Genomic DNA, 22,553 nt, shown 5'->3' with positions numbered 1-22,553 from the left:
TCAGTTCTTCACATCAGGTGGCCAGAGTATTGGAGTTTCAGCTTCAACATCAGTCCTTCCAATGAATATTCAGTACTGATTTCCTTTAGGATGGACTGGTTGGATCTCCTTGTAGTCCAAGGGACTCTCAAGAGTCTTCTCCAACACGACAGTTCAAAAACATCAATTCTTTGGTGCTCAGCTTTCGTTATAGTCCAGCTCTCACATCCATACATGACTACTGGAAAAACCATAGCCTTGACTAGATGGACCTTTGTTGGTAAAATAATGTCTCTGCTTTTTAATATGCTGTCTAGGTTGGTTATAACTTTTCTTCCAAGGAGCAAGTGGCTTTTAATTTTGTGGCTGCAATCACCATCTGCAGTGATTTTGGAGCCTAAGAAAATAAAGCCTGTCATTGTTTCCCCATCTATTTGCCATGAAGTGATTGGACCAGATGCCATGATCTTAGTTTTCTGAATGTTGAGCTTTAAGCCAACTTTTTCACTCTCCTCTTTCACTTTCATCAAGAGGCTCTTTAGTTCTTCACTTTCTGCCATAAGGGTGGTGTCATCTGCATATCTGAGATTATTGATATTTCTCCTGACAATCTTGACTCTAGCTTGTGCTTCATCGAGCCCAATGTTTCTCATAATATACTCTGCATATAAATAAGCAGGGTGACAATATACAGCCTTGACGTACTCCCTTCCCTATTTGGAACCAGTCTGTTGTTCCATGTCCAGTTCTAACTGTTGCTTCCTGACCTGCTTACAGGTTTCTCAAGAGGCAGGTCAGGTGGTCTGGGATTCCCATCTCTTGAAGAATTTTCCACAGTTTGTTGTGGTCCACACAGTCAAAGGCTTTGGTGTAGTCAGTAAAGCAGAAGTAGATATTTTTCTGGAAGTCTCTTGCTTTTTCACTGATCCAATGGATGTTGGCAATTTGATCTCTGGTTCCCCTGCCTTTTCTATATCCAGCTTAAACATCTGGAAGTTCATGGTTCACATACTGTTGAAGCCTCGCTTGGAGAGTTTTGTCCATTACTTTACTAGCATGTGAAATGAGTGCAATTGTGTGGTAGTTTGAGCATTCTTTGGTATTGCCTTTCTTTGGGATTGGAATGAAAACTGGTCTTCTCCAATCCTGTGCCCACAGCTGAGATTTCCAAATTTGCTGACATATCGAGTGTAGCACTTTCACAGCATCATCTTTTAGGATTTGAAATAGCTCAACTGGAATTCCATCACCTCCACTAGCTTTGTTCGTAGTGATGCTTTCTAAGGCCCACTTGACTTCACATTCCAAGATGTCTGGCTCTAGGTGAGTGATCACACCATCGTGATTATCTTGGTCTTGAAGATCTTTTTTGTATAGTTCTGTGTATTCTTGCCACCTCTTCTTAATATCTTCTGCTTCTGTTAGGTTCATACCAATTCTGTCCTTTATTGTGCCCATCTTTGCATGAAATGTTCCCTTGGTATCTCTGATTTTCTTCAAGAGATATCTAGACTTTCCAATTCTATTATTTTCCTCTATTTCTTTGCATTGATCACTGAGGAAAGCTTTCTTATCTCCTTGCTGTTCTTTGGAACTCTGCATTCAAATGGGTATATCTTTCCTTTTCTTCTTTGTCTATCGCTCCTCTTCTTTTCTCAGCCGTTTGTAAGGCCTCCTGAGACAACCATTTTGCCTTTTTGCATTTCTTTTTCTTGGGGATGGTTTTGATCCTTGCCTCCTGTACAGTGTCACAAACCTCTGTCTATTGTTTTTCAGGCACTCTGTCTATCAGATCTAATCCCTTGAATCTATTTGTCAGTTCCACTGTATAATCGTAAGGTATTTGATTTAGATCATACCTGAATATTCTAGTGGTTTTCCCTACTTCCTTCAATTTAAGCCTCTGTTTTGCAGTAAGGAGTTCTGAGTCTGGTCTTGTTGTTGCTGACTGTATAGAGCTTCTCCATCTTTGACTGCAAAGAATATAATCAGTCTGATTTCAGTGTTGATCACCTGATAATGTCCATGTATAGAGTCTTCTCTTGTATTGTTGGAAGCAGGTGTTTGCTATGACCAGTGAGTTCTTTGTCAAAACTCTATTATCCTTTGCCCTGCTTTATTCTGTACTCCCAAGGCCAAATTTGCCTGTTCCTCCAGGTATCTCTTGACTTTGTACTTTTGCATTCCAGTCTGCTGTAATGAAAAGGACATCTTTTTTGGATGTTAGTTCTAGAAGGCCTTGTATGTCTTCATAGAACCGTTCAACTTCAGGTTCATCAGCATTGCTGGTCAGGGCATAGACTTGGATTACTGTGATATTGAATGGTTTGCCTTGGAAATTAAGAGAGATCATTCTGTCCTTTTTGAGATTGCATCCAAGTACTGCATTTCAGGCTATTTTATTGACTATGATGGCTACTTCATTTTTTCTAAGGGATTCCTGCCCACAGTAGTAGATATAACGGTGTGACTATGGGATTCAACTTTAGTCTTTTGCATTGGGTATCCAGTTACTCACCAGTTTTTGTTGAAAAAGACATTCTTTCCACCATTGAATTGTTTTCGTCCTGATGTCAGATATCAGTTGTCATAAAATTAAAGGTTTTCTTCTTGATTCTCAGTTTCATTTCATTTATCTAAATATACAGAATTATGGCAATACCATACTGCTTTGAATGGTGTAGATCTGTACTAAGTTTTGAAAGCAAAAAGTGTGAACCCTCTGACTGTTTTTTTTTCAAGATTGTTTTAGCAACTGGGTCTCTATCAGATTTCTTGCATCAAATTCTCCTTTCATGTCTTACTTCTGTGTGGTCTTGTTAACCTTTCAGGTTTTTTCGTTTGTTTTAATCTGAAATTATTTCTTGAGATCTACTTAAAATATTCTTTAGCCAAATTCAATCTACTCCTTATTCCTCTCTCCCATCCAGTCCTTTTTTTTCCCCCAGTTTTCTAGTAAGATCTTTCCCATAACTTTTTTCTTTTACAATATTTCTTTTTCTCTTCCAGCTAGTTGGTAAGTAACCTTCTTGTCCCAGTACTCTGTTAATCTCTGGAAAAGAAAATTCTTGGAAACACAATCTTTATTCTTAACTTGCTTTTGATAAGTAATATAAAAAGTAAGTAAATCAGACTTAACCCATGGTAAATTCCCTTTCATAAAGGAGAATCAGATTTTTGCTTTTGATAATATGTTTTGGTATAATTTTTGGTAAATTTGAAAGTAATAATCAGTTTAAAAGAAAGCGCTTTATATTAAAATAAACATAAATGGTAAAAGCAAGCATTGTCTATATGGAAAAACTAGATATAAAGGAATAGCCAAAAGGAAAATTAAACTATAAAAAGTGACACAAAATAGCTATACATGTTAATAAATTTGTTACTTCCTTTTTATTTGGTTTTCATTCCTTCATTGGTCCATAATAAATGTATTGAGTGTAATTGTTGGTGTTTTTTGTTTTAATCTAGTTTATTTATGTTCGGCCACGCTGGTTCTTCGCTGTTGCTCAGGCTGTCTCTGGTTGCAGTGAGCAGGGACTTCTCTCTGTTGTGGTATATGGTCTTCTTACTGAGGTGGCTTCTTTTGTTGTGGAGTTCAGGCTCTAGGTATCTAGGCTTCAGTAGTTGCAGCACATGGACTCAGTAGTTGTGGCTCCTGAACTCTACTTTGACTGAGAAGTTGTGGCACGCAGTCTTATTTGCTCCAGGATGTGGGATCTTCCTGGACCAAGGATTTATACTGTGTCTCTTGCATTGCCCAATAGATTCTTTACCACTGAGCCACCAGGGGAACCCTGTTTCTCCCCACCCCACCCCCAACAAAAAGAACAACAAATTCTCCAATTTTCCAGTACCAACTGGGTCTCCAGGAATTTAATTTATTTTATACACAAACTGTTCATAAGTGCAGATTTCACAGATTGAGGTCTCTATCCCATAAGACTGCCCTCACTTTCAGTGCCAGCTGGAAATGACATTCTTAGAGATAGACTAAATGTTTATTTGTTATTATACCACAAACATCTATTATATTTTAGATGTTGTTTAGTTGCTAAGTCATGTCCAACTCTTTTTGCAACCCCATGGACTGAATGTAGTCCAACAGACTCATCTGTCCATGGAATTTCCCAGGCAGGAATACTGGAGTGGGTTCCCATTTTCTTCTCCAGGGGATCTTTCCGACCCAGGGATTGAACCCACGTCCCCTGCATTGGCAAGTGGATTCTTTACCACTGACTCACCAGAGAAGACTGTATATTAGACCTAACCATTGCTTATATGGAACTTGAATTCTAGTGAAAGGATACAGACTAATTAAAAAAATTCCTAACATTATGAGATAAGTGAGTCTTATCTCTTGGGCTTATATGTACCACATCTTATGGGATATTAAGATTACCCTACTTATCTAGGCTGCAAGGAGTGCTGGGAGTTAGAACTGGGGTTGAAGGTAGATGACAGAATTAGAAAAGGGTTTCTGGAAGAAGTTGCTTTTTACTTGACAAAAGGAAAGAAGACAGAGACAAAGAGTAAGAAATGTCCTGCTGGTATAAATGACAGAAAAAGGGTAATTTAAAGTGGTGTCACTGTCCATGGGGTCACAGAATCCCATGGGATTGAGAACACACACACACACACACACAGACACACACACATAATCACCATCCCCTTTCGGGTGGTATATAGGGGAGATTTTCAAATAGAGTATCATTCTACTTTTGTTTTGTTTTAAATATCTTGTCCTTTTCTATGCAGTGAAATTTTATTTAAAATGCTGGAATGAAATTGCTCGTTTTCTAAAATGAAGTTGACTTCTAAGTAAGCAGATTTTAAGTTTTAAACCAAAGAGCCAGTACCTTTATCCTCCAAATAGCTGGTTATTGCACCTCAGAGGAAGATGAGAGATAAAATACTCAACTTAGTTTAACAGATGTGTATTGAAAACCTATATGTGTATTAGATACTGTATAATGCCTATTATTTTATTATGGAACATTTTTGTATCTATATGTATTCACCTGGCTTCTTTGAAATAAGGTAGATAACCAAAAAATTATCTCCAGAGGAATTAATTGCTTTAAATGATGACTTTTAAAATTGCATACATTTTAAAAATATTATGACAGTAAAGTAAATAGACACATGAAATTATGTTTAAATTTTGAATCAAAAAACACATTTTTATCCTGAGAATATTAAATTTTTTTTCTATATTTTTATTTTTAAAACTCCCAAATAATCCAGCTGTTTAAAAGAGCAGGCATTGTATTTGCATCTTATTATACTATTTCTGCTTTATATTAGAAAACTTGCTAATGAAGTACATGATCACAGAAGTTTAGCATTAAGTCAGTTTTATGTCTTTTGAAGCTTCTTTGCCCATTTTGTTTAGGTATATTATAGGAATAGAAAGACCACAGTCTACATATTTTGTGCATGCATATGTGTTAAATCGCTTTAGTCATGTACAACCCTTTGCAACCCCGTGGACTTTAGCCCACCAGACTCTGTCCATGAGAGTCTCCAGGCAAGAATACTGGAGTGGGTTGCCATGCCCTCCTCCAGGGGATCTTCCTGACCCAGGGATCAATCCACCTCTGTTATATCTACTACATTGGCAGTTGGGTTGTTACCACTAACATCACCTGGGAAGCCTGCCGCTGGTTAGTCTTTGAATTGCTCTAAAAGCAGTCATCACTTCATAATGAATAACTAACTTCATAATTGTTAGAAACTAAAGGCAGCTATACATTTGAAATATATATTACAATTTTATGTTTGTTTAATTCACTAGCAGTTTTAAGAACAAGAATCTATTTTTCATTTAAGCCATATTTTTAAATTGTTTTGAGGACAAAACTGAATGGTATTATATGTAATAATTATGTATCACTGATAACATCATAAATATATGTTAGAGGTATAAGACACCACTTGTTATGAGTTATGATGATGTATATTTGATTATTACTTGATAAATATTGCCTGGCATTCCAAATATTGTTAGGGGGTACGTTATAGAAACCCTAATGTAAGGAAAAAAGAGGAAATAGCATAATAACATTTATTTTAGTATGACAGTGGTCAATTAAAATTATATTTAATAAAACTTAGATATTGAGGGCTAAAGAGCCTTTTGATAAAGGTGAAAGAGGAGAGTGAAAAAGCTGGCTTAAAACTCAACATTTAAAAAACTAGGATTATGGTATCTGGTCCTATCATTTCATGGCAAATAGATGGGGAAGCAATGGAAATAATAACAGACTTTATTTTCTTGGGCTCCAGAATCACTGCAGGTGGTGACTATAGCCATAAAATTAAAAGATACTTGCTCCTTGGAAGAAAAGCTATGAGAAACCTAGACATATTAAAAAGTAAAGACATCACTTTGCCGACAAAGGTCCATATAGTCAAAGCTATCTATGGTTTTTCCAGTAGTCATGTATGGATGTGAGAGTTGAACCATAAAGAAGGCTGAGGGCCAAAGAATTGATGCTTTTGAACTATGGTGTTGGAGAAGACTCTTGAGAGTCCCTTGGACTTGCAAGGAGATCAAACCAATCAAGCCTAAAGGAAATCAGTCCTGAATATTCATTGGAAGGACTGATGCTGCATTGAAGCTCCTATTCTTTGGCCACCTGATGTGAAGAACTGACTCATTGGAAAAGACCCTGATGCTGGGAAAGATTGAAGGCAGGAGGAGAAGGGGATGACAGGAGATGAGTTGGTTGGATGGCATAAACGACTCAATGGACATGAATTTGAACAAGCTCCGGGAGATGGTGAAGGACAGAGAAGCCTGCTGTGCTGCAGTCCATGGGATCACAAAGAGTCGGACATGACTGAGTGACTGAACAACAGCAACAAAAATATTCAAGTGATGATGCTTAGCGACTTCTCATAATCTTGTCCTCTTCTCCTAGCAAATTCAGTGTTTGTTTAAAATTCCAGCTCCTTACAGAGTGAAGTAAGCCAGAAAGAAAAACACCAATACAGCATACTAACGCATATATATGGAATTTAGAAAGATGCAAATGATAACCCTGTATACGAGACAGCAAAAGAGACACAGATGTATAGAACAGTCTTTGGGACTCTATGGGAGAGGGTGAGGGTGGGATGATTTGGGAGAATGGCATTGAAACACATATGTTGTCATATGTGAAACGAATCACTAGTTCAGGGTCAATGCATGTTATAGGATGCTCGGGGCTGGCATGCGGGGATGACCCAGAGGGAGGATAAAGGGAGGAGGGAGGTGGGAGGGGGGTTCAGGAGGGGGAACTTATGTAAACCCGGGGCGAATTTATGTCAATGTATGGCAAAACCAACCAATATAATATTGTAAAATAATTTGCCTCCAATAAAAAATAAATTAATTACCAAAAAAATAAAATAAAATTCCAGCTCCTAAGATTCACAATCAGGTAACTCAAAAGTGTTGTTTTCACCATCCTTTTTATTATGCATTCCAACTGGTGACTGAATCTGGTTAACTAGTTTAATGATCAGTAAGGTACTTATTCCTTCCTATTCATAATGCTGTCCTCAGTGCTCAGTCATGTCCGACTCTTCGTGACTTCACAGAATAACCCACCAGACTCCTCTGTCCTTGGAAGTTTTCAGATAAGCATACTGGAGTGGGTTGCCATTTTCTACTCCAGAGGATCTTCCTGACCCAGGGATCAAACCTGTTTCCTGAATTGGCAGGTGAATTATTTACTGCTATGCCACCTGGGAAGCCCTTTGTGTTCCTAGAACTTTAAAGGAAAATGTTACCTACTCAGAACAGAGTTATATAGGCATTGGCATGTTCTTGAATTTTGCTGGATAAATAAAACTAACATTGCCTTTAAAACTCTAAGAGAGCTTTTATTTTTTTAAGCTTTTCAGTCTGCATAAGAACTCAGTGAATGTGCAAGTTTTATGTGCTTTTACTTTTCAAACTCTATTTATTTTGTTACTTTCTTTTGAACTCTTGCAAACTGTTTTAATATCCACCTTATTTTCTCATTATTTAACAGTTGTCAGGTGTTGTGAATGTTAAAACAATATTATGGATATCAACTGTTTATTAACTACGTGGTAGTACATTTGATGGTGAGGAGGAAGAGAATTTGCAAGCAGTTAAAGGATTTAGTGTTGACATTGATGTATGTTATACAGTAGATCCTTATAATATCAAGATGTGTTTTCTGCTACCAGGTGTTAATAGTTTTAATCTGCAATCTTCATTTTCACAAATTATATTCTTTTATGTTTTGTCACTCATTTTAAAAACTGGTAACAGTTCACAATCTTTAAAATTTCATTATGAACACAACAGCGTTCATAGTGTGAACTCCACAAAACAGAGATGATAAAGAAACCAATTAATGACTGGGCAAAAGATTTTGACGTTTCTCTATAAAGAATGTATACAATGGCAGTAGGCTCTTGAAAAAGTGTACAACATCAGGAAATGCAACTCAAAACACAATGAGAAAATACTTCATATCTACTAAGAGAACTATAAAAAAACAAAAACAATGAAAGATAAGTGTTGGCGAGGTTGGAGTATATGGAAGTCTCATATACTGTTTGTGGGAATGTAAAATGGTACAGCTACTTTGGAAAATAGTTTTTCAATTAATAAGTTAAACAGAGAGATACCATATGACCAACTTATATTTCTAGGTATATATCTAAGAGAACTGAAAATTTATATCCACATGAAAACTTGTACGTGAATATTCATAGTGTTATTTATAATAGCCCCAAGGTAGAAACAACCAAAATGTTTATTATCTGATGAATGGGTAAATAAAGTGTGCATATAATGGGATATTATTCAGCCACACAAGGTAATGAAGTACTGACATAAGTCACAATATGGATGAGCTGTGAAAACATGCTAAATGAAAGAAGACAGACGGGAAACGTCACACATTATATGATTCCACTTGTATGAGATGTCCAGAATGGGCAGATTCATAGAGACAGAAAATAGATCAGTGGTTACCAGAGGCTGGGAGGGAGAGTGGAGAAGAAAATGGGTGATGACTACTTAATTGGTATGGTGTCTTTTCTGGAGTGATGAAAATATTCTAGAATTAAATAATGGTGATGGGTGCACAACATCGTGAATATACTAAAACCTGAATTTTATAGTTTAAAATGGCAAATTTTGTTGTTCCATAAATTTTATCTGTCTAAAAAATTCATTGTGGTTTCTAAAATTTTAATATTTGGGAAAAGAAAAACATGAAGAATACTACTCTGTATAGTTCATCTCTTATTAAACTTACGTGTGACATAGTTGAACCATGTTGCTTTAGGTGTTTAAATGCTATTCTAGTATGATGCCAAAGGTCAGTCTCTGAGGGAAGTAAAAAGAAGCTGCCCTTCAGGGACTTCTCTGGTGGTACAGTAGATAGGGATCCACCTGCCAATGCAGGGGACCTGGGTTCGATCCTTGGTCTGGAATGATTCCACATGCTGCGGAGCAGCTAAAACCTATGTGCCACAACTAGTGTGAGCCCACAGTCGAGTCAGTGACATGCAGCTACTAAACCCCTGTGCCACAACTATGGAAGCCCATGCACCCTGGAGTTCACTCGCCACAAATTCTGAGCCCAACTGCCTAAAAGCCTGTGCTCTGCAACAAGAGAAGGCACCACGATGAGAAGCCCACACACCACAATGAAGAGTAGACCCTGCTCTTCACTGCAACTAGAGAAAGCTAGCACTCAGCAACGAAGACCCAGCACAACCAAAAGTAAATAAATGAATAAATAATTTTAAAAAGAAATGGTCCTTGATAACTCATTATTTTGCTTATTGCTGGAAAATTTTTGACTGCTCAATAGAGTGACTTTCCTCAGGTCACAGTAAAAAAAAGAGCTGTGCTTTCTTTAAGATAATTTCTTTTCACTTTATGAATACTGTGAATAATATATACATACAAACAAAAGTTGTTTATGACAGTCGTTTTATCTTTGCATTGGTTACCAGGAAAGTGAAAGACATACGTTTGGTCCTTCAGTAACAAAGAGTACAGGGCCTTATGGCTTGCAGATTTGAAACTAACCTCTTGGCCCAGTCTTACTTTTCTCATTCTCGAGTTCTTATATTTATTATGGATATTATGTACCTAATTAGTATATTACTTCATATTTTAGACTAGGTCACAATATGAAAATATACAGAGATAAAGGATGCTGTGATTAGAGGGAAGAAAGTCTGATATGCAAATGTGTTTGAGCAACTTATCTAAATTAATTTACACTAATATAGAATTAGTAATTGTCTTTATAACTTTCAAATTAACTTTTTTAAGGAGGCAAGGGAAAATGGACAAACTCTAGGAGATGGTGGGGGACAGGAAGACCGGGCATGCTGCTGTCCATGGGATCGTGAAGAATCAGACATAGCTTGGTGACTGAACAGAAACAACAATTAACAGGCAGAAAGAATGGAACTTTGGAAGTGATAAACATTTGTATAATTGATTGATAATATGAAGTGCTTTCAGTTTTGAACAGAGTGATAAGTAATAGAATAGAGTGGTACTGGAAATCCAAAAATGGAGATGGGTCAATACAGAGGAGGGAAAAAGGAAAGTATAGTGGTGATGTTTTTTGAAATTGCTGGCTTTACTTTTTGTCTAATGTTTATCCTATTTAAGCCTCAGTGTGCATAATCAAATAGGAGTTGTGTGTGGCGTTATTTCTATCCTGTGCAGTTGCACATGTTTAGAAGGACATTGCTGTCACATCATAAAATGCGTCAACATTGCTCTGATATTTTTAACCTGACAGCCTCTATTACAAATAATATTGCTTCTAAAGAAGTTTTAATTTAATTGTATCTGGTGTCTTCCCCTGTGATTTTTATAAATATAGTTTCCATAGAATTATTAAATTAGTTCATATATTTATTGTCTTTGCGTTTCTAGCAGCATGGACAGATTTATACATTTACTGCTGCTGCTAAGTCTCTTCAGTCGTGTCCGACTCTGTGTGACCCCATAGACGATAGCCCACCAGGCTCCCCAGTCCCTGGGATTCTCCAGGCAAGAACACTGGAGTGGGTTGCCATTTCCTAGGTGCTTAGTAATCATTGATTTTGCTTTTTGTAATTTTTCCCTATCAGCATTTTTTACTTCCCTAAATTCTTCTCATCAGCATATCAACTGACTAGTATTCCTCCATTTTAATACAAAACCTTTCAAGATCCCACATCCCCCTCAAGCTACAGTGCTGTTTCTCTCCAATTTTTAATAGCGAAACTCCCTCAAAGTGTTGTTCATATATGCTGCTTCTACATCCTCATTGCACTTTCTATCGCTACCACCATCACCAAACTTTTTCCTACCCTAGTGTTCTCCATCTCATCCATGTTACTATTAAATGCTTTTAAATGCCTTTCCCTCCCCATCAAGTACATAGCAATAATTGCATCTGAGCCTTATACCTCTCTTTCATCTGTGTACCTCAAAAAAATTTTATAAGCACAATTAAGTAAAACTTCACAACATCCCTATGAAGTTGATAATTATGGTATGGCAAACTGAAGTACTAAGAGATTGCCTAAGTTATGTATGTATGCCAAAATTCTAAAAGGAGGCGAGGGTAATGTAACATTTTGTTGACACCATTAGACCAGATTTCTTTTTTATGATGAAATCATTTTAAGAGTTCTCAGAAAAGATGAAATAGTAGTAATGATTACTTAATATCCCTAAGTATTCATAGCAAAGTTCTTTTAATAGAGAAGAGTGAAATGTATGTTATCTGAAATTTAGTTATTGATTAGTGATGTCAACTTTGGTGGTTGTATCTAATAAAGTATTTTTTTTTTGATTGTGGTTAAATTGCTTAATTGCTGCACCAAGTTTTCATAGCCTTAATTTGAATTGGATATTTAAAGGTTTGGAGTGGAATAGTTTCATTTAAGTCTTTTAGCTATAGTACATGAAACCTTTATAGAGCTATGTTTATGTTTTTCTTGACTGCTGGCTTGCTCAAAGTGAGGTGGTTTTTTCAAGGCAATTTTATCAGTGGAAAATTTTGATTTGGCATTTGCTGACAAGACTAAGATGGATTCTAATTTTGATAAAAACTAAAATTTCCCCATAATTTTAAGTAATGTATTTTACTTTAGTTAATAGTAAACCTTCAAAAACTTTACCTCTCTGTTGCTAAAATTTGAGTTGAATTCCCTAAAAAAAAACTTAGAGAAATAAAAATGTAGCTAAAACAGCATATAGTTTTTCTTAAATGAAGCCTTTCATTATGTTACTTCACCCAAGTGATTAGTTCATTTTTGGATATTGTGTATATACTAGCCTCAAAAATATTTCAACACCTGTTGACAGTGCTACCACTTTCTTCCTCTACTGGGTGCCCATTTATGGCCCTAAAGCAGAAACCCATGAAGTAGGGAGTAAAGATTTTGAAAAGCACTTATTAGTGTTGAAACAATAGGGTGGTAAACTTTAGAAAAAGATCCAGCTTTATATATGCTTAAAAAAAAGGTCACCAAATCTAAAGCCAGTTGTGCTTTGTTTCATGGATTTTATTATCAGCAAGATTATGAAGTTGCTATTTGAGCTCTGCTGCTGCTGCTAAGTTGCTTCAGTCGTGTCCGACTCTTTGCAACCCCATAGACAGCAGCCCACCAGGCTCCCCCATCCCTGGGATTCTCCAGGCAAGAACACTGGAGTGGGTTGCCATTTCCTTCTCCAATATTTGAGTTCTAGCTAAACTTTATTGTAATAAGGCTTATGTTAGTTGTCTAAAAATTTTGTGAGTTAACCTATGAGAATTATACCTTTTAGAGACGTTTCAGTCACACAGTACATTAAGGACAAGTGTTGCACATGAAGGATATGATATATTTTGAGGGAGGGACAGCTTTTGTAGTAAGGATAGTAAAATTATTTCTTTTATTTTAGTAATTAATGGAAGTTAATTTTTTTTTTTTTTGGTCACATCATGCTGCACACGAGATCTTAGTTCCTTGATAAGGGATTGAACCCGGGCCCCCTGCGTTGGGAGCATGGAATCTTAACCACTGGGCAGCCAAGGAAGCTCCATAAATGTAATTTTATTTCATAAGAAATGTAAAATCATTGATAATACAAGAAGTGCTTTTTAAATTTGATTTATTTTATATTTATTTTTATTGAAGTATCATTGATATATAATATTGTGATAGTTTCTGGTGTACAGCAAAGTATCCATATATATTCTTTTTCAGATTGACTTCCTTTATAGATTATTACAAGATATTGAATATAGTGCCCTGTGCTATATGGCAGGACCTTGTTATTGTCTGTTTTATATATAGTAATGTGTATCTGTTAATCCCAAACTCCTAAAATATCCATGTCCCATCTTTCCCAATCCCCTGGGGTAGGAAATGGCAACCCACTCCAGTATTCTTTGCTGGAGAATTCCATGGATAGAGGAACCTGGAGGGCTACTGTCAATAGGGTTGCAAAGAGTTGGACACAACTGAAGTGACTTAGCACATCTCACACAGCACAACCATAAGTTTGTTTTGAGTCTATTTCTGTTCCATTAATTCATTTGCATTTTTTTTTAGATTCAACATAGAGGTGATATAATATATTATTTGTCTTTGTCTCATTTCAGTTACTGTGATAATCTCTAGGTCCATCCATGTTGCTGCAAATGGCATTTTTTCATTCTTTTTATGGCTGAGTAATATTTCATTGTGTGTGTGTGTACCACATCTTTATCCATTCATCTGTCCATTAGGTTGCTAATATGTTTTGACCATTATAAATAATGCTGCTATGAACATGGGGGTGCGTGTATCTTTTCAAACTAGAGTTTTCTCCAAGAAGTGCTTTTTAAAATGCCATCTGTTCATGTTTGGTTTTACGTACAGTAGTATTTGTTTAGCTGAAAGGAGAAGTAGTATTGGAAAGAGTGACAAAAATTTAGAACTGTGGTAAATCATCTCTTTAAAACCTTAAAGAGATATACAACATTTTTTGTTTTTGCTTTTGGTTTTCTTTAATAATTAAAGCAGAGGGGAAGCTCACTTTGTTTTAGGTTGTGATATGACAAAGTTTGGTAGAAAATGAGAAACTGGGACTTCCCTGGTGGTCCAGTGGCTATGGCTCCATGATCCTATTCAGGGGCCTGGTTTCAATCCCTGGTAAGGGAGCTGGATCCCACAGCCACAGCCAGGAGTTCGTGAGCCTCAACTAAGACCTGGCATAGCCCAATAAATAAAAATCCAAAATTATTAAAATGAGAACTCTCATTGGCTGTATTTCCAGATGTTGCTCTTGGGAGTTATCACTTTTGAACTTCCTGGTATCTTTAGAGTAGATATTGGGCTTCTGGTTATTTCTAACAACAGGTATTGAATTATAGTCATCCCTTGGTGTCTAGGAGGGACTGAATTAATGTACATGGATTAATGTGCAGTGGCAGAAATCATTGGAACCCCGGCCTTCACAGCTTCTCTGAACATTAAGGGAATACAGACATCTAATATTTTACTGAATACCCTATTTACAGGTGAAACTGAGGACAGAAAGCATTCATTGAATTTGTTGTTGTTATTGCTTAGTCACTAAGTCATGCCTGACTCTTTTTTGACCATGGACTGAAGCTCGGCAAGCTCCTCTGTCCATGGGATTTTCTAGGCAAGAATAGTGGAATGAGTTGCCATTTCCTTCTGCAGGGGATCTTCCCACCCCAGGGACTGAATCTATGTTCCAGGCAGATTCTTTCCCACTGAACCAACCAACCTATTCAGTGAATATTATGCTTCAAAATACTGCTTGGAATTGGTCCTATCTATTCAAGCTGCTTGCTTTCTTTCCTTTCTCTACCTTTCCCCCCAACTAAATCAGGAAAACAACTTTTAGCCAGACACCCACTATAGTCACTGTTTGTACAGATCAGGAAATTATTTCTATCACTTCAGAGCTTTGTTGCTTTTAAAGTATTAAATCAATTGGTGTTTTCATAATTTGACAAAGCTACTTAACAAAACTTCTATTCATGTTATGTAAATCTTCTATTTATATGTCCACTCTAGATTAGACAGTGGACTTGTTTCATGCATACCATATTACATAGGTCTTCCTATTAAAGCTTGCTAATATTTTTTTCTTAAAACATAATAAGAGAGGGAAAATAATTGTTGTCAGAAGTTCCCAGGATCAGGGCTATTACAATTGTTAATAAAATTAATTTCTTTTTTCTAAATTTGGTTGAGGTTTTTAGTCATAACAGTGCATGAATAAATGAAATAAACCATTTCTACCCAGCTGATTTAGATTTAAATTTAAAGAGATTTAAAACTCAGCTCTCCAAAACCCAACACTATTTCCTCTTACAGGCAATATGATCCATCAAGAATTCTGCAATAAAATAGACCTTTTCCACTCAACATAAACTTGAAAGTTATTTGAAGATAATTTGCCTACAGATTTGGAGCAATGCCCCTGAATGGAACATATCCAACATGGTTGAGGGTTATGTCTTAAAAAAAAAAAAAAGAAAGAAAATAAATTTTCAAATATTTTAGAAGGATCATTTACACTTTGATCTTAATATAGTTTCAGAAATGCCTAGTTGTGCTGTTTAATATGATAGTAGCTACATGTCAACATTTAAATTTAACTTAATATTTAAAAGTCACTAACCATATCATGAGTACTCAGGCACTTTTGGCTATGGGCTAGGTATTGGACAGTACAGATACTAAACTTTTTCATTTTGCATTGTTTCATTGGACAACTTCGTATAGAATAGAGTTGTCCCATGATATCAGTGGGGAATTGATTCCAGGACTTGTTACAGATATCATAATCCATGGAGGCTCAAGTCCCTTACATAAAGTGGCATCGTACAGTAAGGTCTCCCTTATCTGTAGGATGTGGAGACCACATCCAGTGGATATTGATACTGTGTTCCACTAGCGGTAGATCAAATTTTTACCAGTTTTCTCAGATTATATATCCCTGTTATTTACAGTATCATTTCCCTCCAAATATTGCTTATCAAAGTATGTGATTTTTTTCCTACCACATATTTCCCCAAGTAATAAAAAAGAACAGTAATGCACAGAATTTGAAAAAGCTAGATGATAATAGAAACATGTTTAGATTTTTATAAAGTTTGTTATTAACCTTAGAAACATATGCCAAATTTTGCATAGTTGTGATTCTCTAAAAAATGAATGATAGATGCAGACTTTCCATGCTACAATCCAATTTTGCAACACTGAAATAGCCTACAAGTAGCATATGGTTTATGAGATTACTTTTCATGTATGTATTTTAGAGGTAATTTTTATTATATAACTGCACCTTGAAAAGAATATAGAATACAAAGAAAACATTAAATTGATTTATAAATGAATGATTAAATATTTTAGTGACTAATACTTTAAATGAAGGCAGTAGTGGTAAAGATGGACTTTTGGTGGCTCAGATGGTAAAGACTGCCTGCATTGTAGGAGACCCGGGTTCAATCCCTGGGTTGGGAAGATCCCCTGGAAAAAGAAATGGCAACTCACTCCAGTATTCTTGCCTGGAGAATTCCATGGACAGAGGAGCTTGGTGGGCTATAGTCCATGCAGTCGCAGAGTTGGACACGATTGAGCAACTAACACATAACAGTGGTAAAGAACCTACCTGTCAATGCAGGAGACATAAGAGACATAAGTTCGACCTTTGGGTCAGGAAGATCCCCTGGAGGAGGACATGGCAACCCACTCCAGTATTCTTGCCTTGGAGAATCCCTTAAACGGAGAACCCTGGTGGGCTACAGTCCATGGGGTCGCCCAGAGTTGGACATGACAGAAGCAACAGCATGCATGCACGCAACATATATTTCTGTGTTCAGATTGAGTAGGATGAGAAAATGTCAAATTTTTTAATCCATTTATTCCTTTGAATCTTTTCAGTAAGTTAGATATGGATAAATATCCTAACTTTGTGTATATTGAAACTTAACGTAGGGTTATCAAGTGAAAGTAAAGCTAAAATTCGTTATATAAGGGAAGACTTTTTCCATTTGGAGGCAGAGAAAGAAGAAAAATAGTTTCATCCTAATTAATGGAAACATATGATTATAACTTAAGATTCTTTTCCCACACTTTAACATTATTAGGTGTTTCTGAGGGTAAATATAGTTGAGATTTTCTCTGTGCATATTTACTAAAATGGTGGCTTGTAGGGGAAAAGTACATAACCAATACATTAGTTGAATTATGTTTTCATAAAATATATTACTACTTTTTTATAATATGTCTAATTTGAATATATTTCCTAGTGTTAAGATGATTTTTTAAAAATTACCTTTTCCTTGATTATAAAAGCCACTCAGGGTTTTTATTAGAAGCTTGTCTGGCTTTACCCTCTAGTGTTGTTTTAATTTCAAATGGTTTTTCCTCATATATTTGCAAATACCTGGTAAGTTATATGTAAAAATTGCTGCCATGATGAAAGAATGTCTCTGCTAGGTTTTTATACTTTGAGGATTAGGACTTTAAATCAAGGAGTATTTTACACCATAGATTTAGTCTTAATTATTTTGTTTTTATCCAAAAAAATAAAATGGAACATTTATCTTGTTATTCAGTTACTTATATTATTTGAATGTAACTATTTAAAAATATTTAATATCTTTTTTAATTTAAGAGTTTTGTAAAAAGTATAATTGGTTCTTTCATAAGACTTTTTATATTGACTCTTTACCATCACAAGCTTGTTTTTTTGGTATTGATTGAAGTGGAGAGCATAAAGGAGTTCCTTGAAGGCAGGTCTTTGGATTCAGAGAGTAAAGTGTTCCATCTATATGCTTCTGATCTGATTTCATATGGTGGGAGCATGGGTAGTTAAGAGAGAATTAATTTCCTGTCTTATAGTCTCTTATCCATCCATGTATAATTTAAAACTAACATATTCTCCACCTTGATAATCTTTCCTCTTTTGCCTTCAGTGTATTTTTCGTTTCTTTATTTCTTGGACTTAAAAGTAACAAAACACAAGACATTTTCACCTCTCTTGCTTCCCATAAACCTTACTTACGCATGCTTAGTCGCTCAGTCACGTCCAACTCTTTGTAACCCCAGGGACTGCAGCCCAACAGTCTCCTCTGTTCATGGAGATTCTCAGGCAAGAATACTGGAGTGGATTGCCATGCCCTCCTCCAGGGGATCTTCCCAACTCAGGGATTGAACCCAGGTCTCTCGCTTTGCAGGCAGATTCTTTACCATTTCAGCCACCAGGGAAGCCCAAGAATACTGGAGTAGGTAGCCTATCTCTTCTCCAGGTGATCTTCCCGATCCAGGAATCAAACCAGGGTCTCTTGCATTATAGGTTGAGTCTTTACCAGCTGAGCTACCAGGGAAGCCCAAGCCTTATTTATAGGTATTCCCCAAATTCTGCTTAATGGTCTGTCTTTAGTTTATATTCATTTGCTTGGTGAACTCATCCACTCTTTTGGCTTGAATTGTGCTTTTTTATATAACTCATTTTTAAAATCTTGGACTATTCTAAGTCACAATTTCTACCTGTTGTTGCGAAATGTCTCCATTTGAATAGCCTTTGGTAACATTGGGTTTATTTATTGTCCAACATGAAAGTCACTCTACTCTACCACTGCAGGTTTCTTTCGTTGTATCCCTGATAATCTTTCATTCTCTGATGTCCTTGTTCCTGTACTTAGTTTAACGTGAAGTCCTCTTATTTCTCCATGTAAGCTGTTGCTTGGGTTTCCCATTCTGTCTGTACTCATCTTCACTGTCCAGACTGCCATTATATCACACCTGTAACTCATTGTACCCACTTTCACACCACTCCCTACTTTGCCCATTTTTTTTTTTTACTTCCCAAACTCTCCCTGCAGTGATTTTTAAAAATGCATACAAAGTTGTTATGGCATATTTTTCTTAAATAGAAATTGTAAGAATTTTTATTTATATGTCCCTCTGGGCGTAGTGCTAGATGCAGTAAGAAATCAATAAGTAATTGTTCAGTCATTCATTCAGCAGCTCTTTCTTGAGTAGTTGTTGGGTTCCAGCTATTATACTAGTGTTCCAGAGATGACCTCTTACAGAGCTTACAGCTGAAAAACAGTCTCTGGTGGTAAGAGAAGGCTTCTCTGAGGAACTGACATTTTTATCAGACTGAATGAAGTAAGAAAGCCAGTCCTGTAAAGATACGGGGAACAATTGTTCCAGGCTGAGAGAACAGCAAATGTCAAGGCCCTGAAGAGGGACAGCTTAGGTGTATTTGGGGAATATCAAAAAGGTCATTGTGACTGGAACATAGTAAGGAGAGAGTGACAGAAGTTGTAGTCAGGAAACCAGGTGACAGAGAGACTAATAGGCCATGGTGGGTATTACAGATTATATCCTAATTGATGGAAAAGCCATTGGACAGTTTTGAGTAAGGGAGTGATGTGAGCTGATACATTTGTCACTGAGTTAAGGACAGTAGACTGGAATAATGATATAGGAGAGCAATATCTTGAACTAGTGAGGTAAAAAGCAGTAATACGGACAGAATGAGGAAGAATGGTTGGCAGGATAGATTGGATGGGAGGTGTGAGAAAAAGGAACCAAGGGAAACTCAGTTCTGTGTGCTTGGGCAAGTCATGTATCCTCTCCAACGTCTCTTTTCCTGAGTGTATAGTGAGAAATACCTCTTTGCCACTTTGAAGAAATTGTTCTGAGGAAATGAAATAATAATGAAAGCTAATTATGAATCGTAAAACACCATTAATGTCGTATTACTTTTAAACACTAAACATTTAAAAGCTCACCTTAAATTACTTCCCTGAAAGCTCAGCTGGTAAAGAATCCACTTGCAGTACTGGAGAGGCCAGTTCAATTCCTGGATCAGGAAGACCCCTGGAGAAGGGATAGGCTATCAACTCCAGTATTCTTAAGCTTCCCTGGTAACTCATCTGGTAAATAATTGCCTGCAATGCAGAGTTTCTCCTGTTAATTGATAATAAGTATTAGATCGTGTTTTGGGCACAGACTGAGCAGCTGATCTAATCATAGGAAAAAACGGATACCTATATGTCATTTGTTTTATAGTATATTTAAGACATTGTGATTCTCTTCTTAGTAAATATTTGAAACAAAACTAACCTGAGTGACCTATTGTTTATTTACTAATATGTTTACTCTGGGGTGTTGTTGATTATAAATGAAACATAATTTGCCATGCTATAAGAAATAATGACCTATAAATAAACTCTAGGTGTTTTATGCTTATTTGCATCATGCCAATTGTACTTTTCCTGATAATTTTAGAATTCCTTATGGCATCATGACAGACAAATATTCTAAACAAAGTTTTTAGTTTTTGAAACTACTTACTCAAGTATGATTCAGCTGAACGTATTTCTCTTTTCCTATTACAGATTTCTCAACAGTGATGTCACAAGATTGACCACATTGATCACAGTAAGACTAAAATGATAATTAAGCTTTTAAAGATATTTATTTTCTCTGAGAATAAGAATTAAGTTAGAAAATATTTATAATTTTTAATTGTTACTCTTTCAACAGCCAATTGAATATTTACGTTTAATGATTCACATCCCACATCTCTATAATTTAAATAGTTCTTTAAATGATTTTAAACACTTTAAATGAAAATTATCCTTAATTTATAACTGAAATTATATGCCCAATTATATATACATATTTCAGTGTGAATCATAATCACAACCTGAATCATTGTTTTTAGTTTTGTTTTTATAAAATATGGTACAAAATATTTGAGGTGACTCCACATTAGGAAAAATATTATGAAAATAAAATTACTTGGGACTGCAGTCACATATTACGAAGGACTGTGAAAACAGCCTTCTTGAAAGGATTCTTAGACTTCTTTATTAAAATTTTCATTGATGTATAAAGATTCTTCCAAATATGGAGAGTTGTTCAAAGGATAGTTTTCTTAAGAAACAGATGCTTTTCCTCTTTAATTTTAAAATGTTAATTTCTACTGTGTATAAGGAAATATGCCAGATAAAGAAAAACTTTATCCAAGGTTTTGATCTATATTATTAGAAAATTCTAACTAGTAAAATCTGAATTGCAGTAATGAAATTTTATAGCATTTTTGAAAACGCCTTTTAAATAACAGAGGAAAAAAGTGAGTATATTATTTATTCAGTGAGTCTGCTTCTTTATTCCTATTTTACTTGTTCATTAGAAGCAGTAATTATCAGAAATGTTAATCTGTATATATATAATCTTTATGTTTTAACAATTTTTTTGAAAACTGGTTCATTTGTTAAATTTAACATTTTTCAGAGTCCAGAGAGAATTTTTATCGTGTTTTTAAAGGCTTTATCATCATTGTTGAGTCTACAGATTTTTATGGCATGTTCATTCATTTTTCCTAAGGGAGCATTTTAAATATCTCTGATTTGTAGCCCTTTGCTTGTTTGTTTTTTCTTAATCAGAACTTTATGGCCCTAACAAATGGTTTACAGCAAAATATTAACATGTTTCTGTAGCATCCTTCTGTTTTGCATCTAGTGTTTTACAATCAAGGAAGTTAAAATTAACATAGTATGAAAAAGGTATTTTTTTTTAAATTAAGAAATGCTGACCCTCAGTACATTTTTAGAGTAATATTAAGAGAACATTTAATTGCAACTGTTGGAATTCAAGAATTTCAGGAAGAGAGGTGGTGTTCAGATTTAACATTGCTGCTGCTGCTGCTAAGTCACTTCAGTCGTGTCCGACTCTGTGTGACCCCATAGACAGAAGCCCACCAGGCTGCCCCGTCCCTGGGATTCTCCAGGCAAGAACACTGGAGTGGGTTGCCTTATCAGATGTTAAATAAGTTAAAAACTAAGTATTCATATGAGAGTTTCATAAGTACCTGATAACAGAAGCCCTTTCTCATAATGTCAAGGTTGTGAAGCTTTCTCTGGCCCCTTAAGTCAAGCAAGAAGAGTGGGTAGATTTCAACACTGATTCAGGCTGAAAGTATTGAGAGGGTAGTTCAAGTGTTGACCATGGGACTGGAATAAAATGAGACCAGGGGAAGGCTGATATACTCAAAGAAAATGGAGAGATTAAAGGACTAGTCAGCGTAGATAAGATTGCGATTGAAATGGGGATATTATAGATTTTTTCAGGGCTGAAGCTGTCCTAATTATTTATGTATTATATAATATACACCTTATATATATAACTTTTTCTTCAGAAATTTTCAGAACTCAGGAGAGTTTCTGTTTTTAAGCTCTATGTTATTGGAGTCAGCAAAAAATTTATTCAGGTTTTTCCATAACATCTTTGGCCAACCCAGTATATTCCACTGAAATGTTATTATCTTCTAAATGATCTATTTCTTCTTTCTGGACATCAGTAATTCTACTGAAGCCGATACATATGTGATCCTCAGTTTAATTTTATTAAAGCTTTGCTTTAACTCTTTTGTTTCTCTACTTGAAGATGTTTAGTGACTTTCCATTTCTTGCACGATCAAATCCAGACTTTCTAACTTGGTATTCAAGACCCCTCCTTAGTTTGGCTGTAACATAATTCCCAGACAAATA

General features: G+C 35.8%; 1 protein-coding gene across 17 annotated transcripts in view; it reads left to right on the top strand.

The window, feature by feature from the left end:
- The window catches only part of BAZ2B (bromodomain adjacent to zinc finger domain 2B), a 418,491-nt gene that overhangs the window by 145,738 nt on the left and 250,200 nt on the right, over positions 1-22,553 (top strand). For all 17 annotated transcript variants that reach the window (XM_055397431.2, XM_055397444.2, XM_055397442.2 and 14 more), the window contains one exon: positions 20,397-20,439. The gene's annotated coding sequence lies outside the window, so the exon portion shown is untranslated. The remainder of the gene's footprint in view (positions 1-20,396; positions 20,440-22,553) is intronic.

The sequence above is a fragment of the Moschus berezovskii genome, chromosome 2, assembly GCF_049115385.1.
Source record: "Moschus berezovskii isolate FMDL1 chromosome 2, NW_MosBer_1.0, whole genome shotgun sequence".
Lineage (NCBI taxonomy): Eukaryota > Metazoa > Chordata > Mammalia > Artiodactyla > Moschidae > Moschus > Moschus berezovskii.
This window is presented reverse-complemented; position numbering and strand designations above follow the sequence as displayed.